Source organism: Heteronotia binoei, chromosome 2 (assembly GCF_032191835.1).
Source record: "Heteronotia binoei isolate CCM8104 ecotype False Entrance Well chromosome 2, APGP_CSIRO_Hbin_v1, whole genome shotgun sequence".
Lineage (NCBI taxonomy): Eukaryota > Metazoa > Chordata > Lepidosauria > Squamata > Gekkonidae > Heteronotia > Heteronotia binoei.
Genome location: NC_083224.1, coordinates 83,084,673 through 83,092,233, shown reverse-complemented (window position 1 = coordinate 83,092,233; position 7,561 = coordinate 83,084,673).

Here is a 7,561-nt window from a genome sequence, read left to right as displayed (position 1 = left end):
CCAAGTCCCACCTGGAAGCTGGCATCTCCACTTTAAAGCAATCTAAGCCATGTTGTGACCGTGAATAGTGTTGCTATAGCAGCGCCCGCCTCACGGCCTCACTGGACCTCTTTATTTCAGTCTCTTTGGGGTATTTTACTTGTTTATTTGATGGGACCACAGCAGCTTTATTTGTTCTTCCCACAAAATATAGGCTCTTGAGAACTTTAACTTAAACCACAGATTTATTGTAACACAAAGTTCTTAACTTGGGGATATGGGAGATATTTACACAGGCTAATACGTTGTTCAGTTGTTTCAGGCTTTACATTCACTTTATCTTTTCTTGAGTCTCTCATGGTTACACAGTTCACAGTTTCCCTTTAACTCACTCTCCACCTCTAGCCAAGGTCTGGCCTCTTGGGATTGATGTGTCTAGTCTCACCCCTTGACTGGAGTCTCTCTTCTCAGCCCTTCTTGGTGTCTCAGACCCACATCCACTCCCTCAACCACCTTACTAGATCTTCAGAGTTGTCTCTAGGTGTTTGTGACCGTTCAGGTCTTAACTGACTCACACACACACAGCCCTCTTGGCTGGTTTTGTCGAGCTTGCAGTCTCTGGAAGACTTTCCTGTCTCTGCCTCAAGCTCCTTCACAGGATCAGCTGCCCTCTCAGCCCTTCTGGCAGGCTCGAACTGACCCTCTCAGTCTTTGTCAGGTCCCCACTGACAGACTTCTCTGACAGGCACCTTCTCTGTCAGAAGCCAACTGACTGAACGACTGCCTCAGCCATTTCCGTCTCTCAACTCCTTTCCCTCCCTGAGAGCTCTGAGCACTTTGCCCCCACCCTCAGGTCACCTGACGCAGGCCCTGTGCGTCTTCAGTTTCTGGTTAACCCATTGCTTTCCGTCACAGTTGCCAACCTCCAAGTGGAGCCTGGAGATCTTCCAGAATGACAAGTGCTCTCTACACTACAGAAATAATTTCCTCTGGAATCAATGGCTGCTTTGGAGGGTGGATTTTATTATATTATATCCTACTGAGAACCCTCTCCACTTCAAACCATGCTCTTCCCAGGCTCCGACCCCCAAAACTCCCAGAATTTCCCAGCTTGGAGCTGGCAGCCCTAACAGTGAATCCCATAAGTGAATAATGCCTGTATGAAAAATTACTTTATTTTGTGACCTGCCTCCCAGACCAATGCTCTTCAGGCAGCTTCTACCCAAAATTAAAAGTTCAGTAAAAGCAATATTAAAGATTCATATTAAAACTAACCAGCCCAGCCAATTAAATATATTATTACAAGGCATTATTTTAAACCCCTTCAAGGACCAATAAAGAAATCATAAAACTCAACATTATAAACTTATGAAATATAAAGCATACAGGATTAACCACGTTCAGAATTGAAGAAACATAAACCACACGAGCCAATACAAAACTAAAAGCCTAGGAAAACAGAAATAGGATTTGATGGCCTTGGAGAGAGGATGATACTATATGATCCTGCCTATAAAAGATGTAGTAGCACCATTGTGATTTTATTTGATTGCTTTATTGTTATTTATTTATTTTATTTATTTACATTAGACTTTTATCCCTCCCTCTCTGCAAGCGGACTCAGGGCGGCTCACAACATTCATTACATGATTTAAAACAATAAGTCAATAAAATCTACAAAATATTAATACAATTAAAATTTAAAAACTATTTCACGGTGCTGTACCATTACTATGTTGGCGGTTCTGTTTTTCAGACGGTTGGTCACCGGAAACTCTAGCTGATGTCAGGTGGCAGCTTTCTCTTGGTTTAAACATCGAAGGCCTGTCTAAACAATTCGGTCTTACAGGCCCTGCGAAATGTAGGAAGGTCCCACAGGGCCCTTATGGCCTCCAGGAGAGCATTCCATAACTCTGGTGCTGCCACTGAGAAGGCCCTGGCTTGTGTTAAATGTAACCTGGCCTCCTTTAGTCCAGGGGTGGACAGCAAATTTTTTGTCCCTGAACGCAGCGCTCTCTGGGGGATATATGGGGAAAGGCGGTCCCGCAGATAAACAGGTCCCTGACCATAAAGGGCTTTAAAGGTCAATACCAACACCTTGAAACGGACTCGGAACACAATAGGTAGCCAGTGCAGCTCTTTCAGCACTGGCTGAATGTGCTCCCATCAAGGGAGCCTCATTAACAACCGTGCCGCAGCGTTCTGCACTAGCTGTAGTTTCCGAGTCAGCGCCAAGGGTAGCCTCATGTAGAGAGCATTACAGTGATCTATTCTTGAGGTGACTGTAGCATGGATCACAATTGCTAAGTCGTTGTGCTCCAGAAAAGGAGCCAACTGCTGCACCCGCCGGAGATGAAAAAAGGCGGATCTAATAGTGGCTGCTATCTGGGCTCAAGGAGCACGCCCAAGCTCTTGACCTTAGGGGCCGGTATCAGTGGCACCCCATCAAGAGCCGGCAGTTGGACCCCTCCCCTTGGACCACCTCAGATAGAGAACCTCCATCTTTGTTGGATTCAACTTCAGCTGACTCAGCCTGACCCAAGATGCTACGGCTTGAAGAGCCAGGTCCAGATTTTCCGGGGTACAATCGGACTGGCCACCCATCAATAGATAGAGCTGGGTGTCGTCTGCGTATTGGTGACAACCCAGTCCATACCTCCTGACAATCTGGGCAAGGGAGCGCATATAGATGTTAAATAACATTGGGCAGAGAACCGCACTCTGAGGTACACCACATGTGAGTGAGTGCATCTGGGATGACTCCTCCCCTATCACCACCCTTTGTCCCTGATCTTGGATAAAGGAGGCCAACCACTGTAAGGCGGACCCCTGAATCCCCACGTCGGCAAGGCGGCCAGTCAGTAGCTGATAATCAACGGGTTTCAGGAGCCCGTTTTAATGCCTTTCCTTCTGCTGTTTTAAGTGGTAGATTTTCCAACTTGCCTATCCAACAGCGCTGTTGCCCTTGTTCAAGTAATGCAACTGAGACTATAACACATATAATTTTACATTGTAACCTCCATCAGGATGAGGGATTTCAAATACATACCCATTGCTTTCTAAATTCAAACCCTTGCAAGACTATATCTACCTCAGACTGGAAATATTGGAGACATTCTTGTTAAGGGATAGTCAGAAACAGATAATACGAGTGGTACCAAAATTCTGTGTATTATCTCTTAGGAAAAGGAATTGTGTGATTAAGGGAATGTAATTGCAAAGGTGAAAAGGAAAGATTCACCCAACTGAATGCAGATTTCCAGAGAACAGCAAGGAGAGATAAGACCTTCCTGAAGGAATAATGCAAAGCAATAGAGGAAAATAATAGAATGGGAAGGACAAGAGATCTCTTCAATAAAATTGGAGAAATCAAGGGAACGTTTTGTGCAAAAATGGCCATGATAAAGGACAAAAACAGTAGGAACCTAACAGAAGTAGAAGAGATTAGGAAGAGGTGGCAAGAATACATAGAAGAATTATACAAGAAGGATCTCAGTGACCTTGACAACCATGACAGTGAAATCGATGACCTTAAGCCAGACATTCTGGAGTGTGAAGTCAAATGGACCTTAGAAAGCATTACTAACAACAAAGTGAGCGGAGATGACGGTATCCCAGTTGAGCTTTTCAAAGTCCTAAAAGATGATGCTGTTAAAGTGATGCACACAGTATGTCAACAAATCTAGAAAACGCAACAGTGGCCACAGGATTGGAAAAGGTCAGTTTATATTCCAATCCCAAAGAAGGGTAATGCCAAGGAATGTTCAAACTATCGCACCATTGCACTCATTTCACATGTCAGCAAGGTCATGTTAAAGATTCTACAAGCTAGGCTTCAGCAGTATGTAGATCTGGAACTACCAGAAGTTCCAGCTGGGTTTCAGAGAGGTAGAGGAACTAGAGATCAAATGGCCAACATTCGCTGGATTATGGAGTATCAGAAGCATGGGAGTATCAGAAAAACATCTATTTCTGCTTCATTGATTACGCTAAAGCCTTTGATTGTGTGGATCACAACAAATGGTGGCAAGTCCTTAAAGAGATGGGAGTACCAGACCACCTCACATGTCTCCTGAGAAACCTGTATAAGGGTCAAGAAGCAACTGTCAGAACGGGATATGAAACAATTGATTGGTTTAAAATAGGAAAAGGAGTTCGACAAGGATGTATATTGTCACCCTGCTTATTTAATTTATATGCAGAGTACATCATGCAGAATGCTGGCCTGGATGAAGCAGAAGCCGGAATTAAGATTGCTGGGAAAAACATCAACAACCTCAGATATGCAGATGACACCACTCTAATGGCAGAAAGTGAGGAAGACCTAAAGAACCTCTTGTTGAGGGTAAAAGAGGAGAGCACAAAAGTAGGCTTGAAACTCAACATCAGAAAAACTAAGATCATGGCATCCAGCCTCATCACACCTTGGCAAATAGAAGGGGAAGATATGGAAGTAGTGACAGACTTCACATTTCTGGGATCCAAGATCACTGCAGATGGTGACTGTAGCCATGAAATTAAAAGACGTTTTCTCCTTGGGAGGACAGCTTTGGCGAACCTGGGCAGTATAATAAAAAGTAGAGACATCACCCTGCCAACAAAAGTCCGTATAGTCAAAGCGATAGTATTCCCAGTAGTAATGTATTGTTGTGAGAGCTGGACCACATGGAAGGCCGAGTGCAGAAGAATAGATGTTTTTGAGATGTGTTGCTGGAGAAGAATCTTGAGAGTCCCTTGGACTGCAAAAAGATCAAATCAGTCAGTCCTGAGGGAAATCAACCCAGACGGTTCCCTGGAAGGCCAGATGCTGAAGCTGAAGCTCAAATACATTGACCACCAAATGAGAAGGAGCACTCACTGGTAGGGTGGCCAGACCGTCCCGGTCTCCCGGGACATTCCCGGATCTGGCCACCCAATCCCGGATCCCGGGCTGCCTATACCGGGACCATTAAAGGTCCCGGTTTAGGCAGCCCCGGAGCCGGTGGGCCGCGGGCGCCGGCGGGGAAGGCGGCGAGGGAGGGAGGGAGCGTCCCTGCGCCTGCGCAGGGCACCTGCGCAGGCGCAGGGACGCTCCCTCCCTCCCTCGCCGCCTTCCCCGCCCGCGCGCGGGGCCCGGCGGCAGTGGTGGAGGCCTCTCCGTGGCCTCCGCTGGTCGCTGGAAGCCCTCCAGAGACTCTGGAGGGCCTCCAGCGACCAGCGGAGGCCGCGGAGAGGCCGCGGGGCACCCGGCGCTGGTCCCGGAAGGCCTTCCAGAGGCTCTGGAAGGCGTTCCGGGACCAGCGCCGGCCAGCGAAGGCTTCCCCGCGGCCTCCGCTGGTCTCTGGAGGGCCTCCAGGGACCAGTGGAGGCCGCGGGGCACCCGGCGCTGGTCCCGGAAGGCCTTCCAGAGCCTCTGGAAGGCCTTCGGGGACCAGCGCCGGCCAGCGAAGGCTTCCCCGCGGCCTCCGCTGGTCCCTGGAGGCCCTCCAGAGTCTCTGGAGGGCCTCCAGGGACCAGCGGAGGCCGCGGGGAGGCCGCGGGGCACCCGGCGCTGGTCCCGGAAGGCCTTCCAGAGGCTCTGGAAGGCGTTCCGGGACCAGCGCCGGCCAGCGAAGGCTTCCCCGCGGCCTCCGCTGGTCCCTGGAGGCCCTCCAGAGTCTCTGGAGGGCCTCCAGGGACCAGCGGAGGCCGCGGGGAAGCCACGGAGCACCCGGCGCTGGTCCCGGAAGGCCTTCCAGAGCCTCTGGAAGGCCTTCGGGGACCAGCGCCGGCCAGCGAAGGCTTCCCCGCGGCCTCCGCTGGTCTCTGGAGGCCCTCCAGAGTCTCTGGAGGGCCTCCAGGGACCAGCGGAGGCCGCGGGGAGGCCGCAGGGCACCCGGCGCTGGTCCCGGAAGGCCTTCCAGAGGCTCTGGAAGGCCTTCGGGGAGCAGCGCCGGCCAGCGAAGGCTTCCCCGCGGCCTCCGCTGGTCCCTGGAGGCCCTCCAGAGTCTCTGGAGGGCCTCCAGGGACCAGCGGAGGCCGCGGGGAGGCCGCGGGGCACCCGGCGCTGGTCCCGGAAGGCCTTCCAGAGGCTCTGGAAGGCCTTCGGGGACCAGCGCCGGCCAGCGAAGGCTTCCCCGCGGCCTCCGCTGGTCCCTGGAGGCCCTCCAGAGTCTCTGGAGGGCCTCCAGGGACCAGCGGAGGCCGCAGGGAGGCCGCGGGGCACCCGGCGCTTGGCCCGGAAGGCCTTCCAGAGCCTCTGGAAGGCCTTCGGGGACCAGCGCCGGCCAGCGAAGGCTTCCCCGCGGCCTCCGCTGGTCCCTGGAGGCCCTCCAGAGTCTCTGGAGGGCCTCCAGGGACCAGCGGAGGCCGCGGGGAGGCCGCGGGGCACCCGGCGCTGGTCCCGGAAGGCCTTCCAGAGGCTCTGGAAGGCCTTCCGGGACCAGCGCCGGCCAGCGAAGGCTTCCCCGCGGCCTCCGCTGGTCCCTGGAGGCCCTCCAGAGTCTCTGGAGGGCCTCCAGAGTCTCTGGAGGGCCTCCAGGGACCAGCGGAGGCCACGGGGAAGCCGCGGGGCACCCGACGCTGGTCCCTGGAGGCCTCCAGAGGCCAGCGCCGGTAGCGGAGAGGCCCGGCGCTGGTCCCTGGAGGCCTCCAGAGGCCAGCGCCGGCAGCTCCCTCCCTCCCTCGCCGCGAGGCCGCCGCCGGAGGACTCCCCGCCGCCGCCGCCGCTGGACTCCGCCGCCCTGGAATAAGGTAAGGGGGCCGAAAGCGGGGGGGGCGGGGGGCGGCCTTCCTTTCTTCCCTCCCTCCTCCCTCCCTCCCTCCCTTCCTTCCTTTCTTCCTTCCTTCCTTCCTTCCTTCCTTCCTTCCTTCCTTCCTTCCTTCCTTCCCTCACTCCCTTCCCTTCCTTCCCTCCCTCCCTCCTCCCTTCCTTCCTTCCTTCCCTCCCTCCCTCCCCCCTTCCTTCCTTCCTTCCCTCCCTCCCTCCCTCCCCCCTTCCTTCCTTCCTTCCTTCCCTCCCTCCCTCCCCCTTCCTTCCCTCCCTTCCTTCCTCCCTCCCTTCCTTCCCTCCCTCCCTTCTTCCTTTCTTCCCTTCTTCCCTCCCTCCCTTTCTCCCTTCCTTCCTTCCTTCCCTCCCTCCCTCCTTATGTTCTTATGTGACAGGGCTTCTCTTATGTTGTTATGTGACGCAGAGTGTTGGACTGGATGGGCCACTGGCCTGATCCAACAGGGCTTCTCTTATGTTGTTATGTGACGCAGAGTGTTGGACTGGATGGGCCACTGGCCTGATCCAACAGGGCTTCTCTTATGTTGTTATGTGACGCAGAGTGTTGGACTGGATGGGCCACTGGCCTGATCCAACAGGGCTTCTCTTATGTTGTTATGTGACGCAGAGTGTTGGACTGGATGGGCCACTGGCCTGATCCAACAGGGCTTCTCTTATGTTGTTATGTGACGCAGAGTGTTGGACTGGATGGGCCACTGGCCTGATCCAACAGGGCTTCTCTTATGTTGTTATGTGACGCAGAGTGTTGGACTGGATGGGCCACTGGCCTGATCCAACAGGGCTTCTCTCATGTTCTTATGTGACACAGAGTGTTGGACTGGATGGGCCACTGGCCTG